At 38.3% G+C, this 533-nt stretch overlaps 1 protein-coding gene across 1 annotated transcript in view; it reads right to left on the bottom strand.

Moving 5' to 3' along the window:
• Positions 1-533, bottom strand: part of Cntn4 (contactin 4) — a 1,122,320-nt gene that overhangs the window by 2,364 nt on the left and 1,119,423 nt on the right. The window lies entirely within an intron of this gene.

Raw genomic sequence — 533 nt, 5'->3', positions numbered from 1 at the left:
TCTATCTATCATCTATCTATATATCTTCTATCATCTATGTATCTATCATCTGTCTGTCTATCTATCTATCATCATATATCAATCACTTTAAAAACTTTATTTTTATTATGATTATTTTATGTGTTTGAATGTTTTGCCTAAATTTATGTGAAGTGCACCATGTCATGCTGGGTATTAGAACCCCTGGATTTGGAATTATGTATGGTTGTTAGCCATCATGTGGGTGCTGGGAACCTCTGCAAGAGCAGCATATTTTTGTGTGGACAGGAACACTCTATTCAGGTACATGTACACACATGTATGCAATCTTGCAGAGGCCATAGAACAAATCTTGGCTATTATTCCTTAGGTACCATTCATCTTACTTTTTTGGAGACAAGTTCTCTTGCTAGTATGGAACTCACCAAGTAGGCTAAGGTTGGTTGGCCAGAGCTCCAGGGATCTTCCTACTCCACCTCTCTAGTAATGCAATTACAAGGGTGTGCCACAGGTCCAACTTTTATTTACATGGGTTCCAGGGTTCATGCACATTC

The sequence above is a fragment of the Nannospalax galili genome, unplaced genomic scaffold, assembly GCF_000622305.1.
Source record: "Nannospalax galili isolate Female #2095 unplaced genomic scaffold, S.galili_v1.0 scaffold846, whole genome shotgun sequence".
Taxonomy (NCBI): domain Eukaryota; kingdom Metazoa; phylum Chordata; class Mammalia; order Rodentia; family Spalacidae; genus Nannospalax; species Nannospalax galili.
This window is presented reverse-complemented; position numbering and strand designations above follow the sequence as displayed.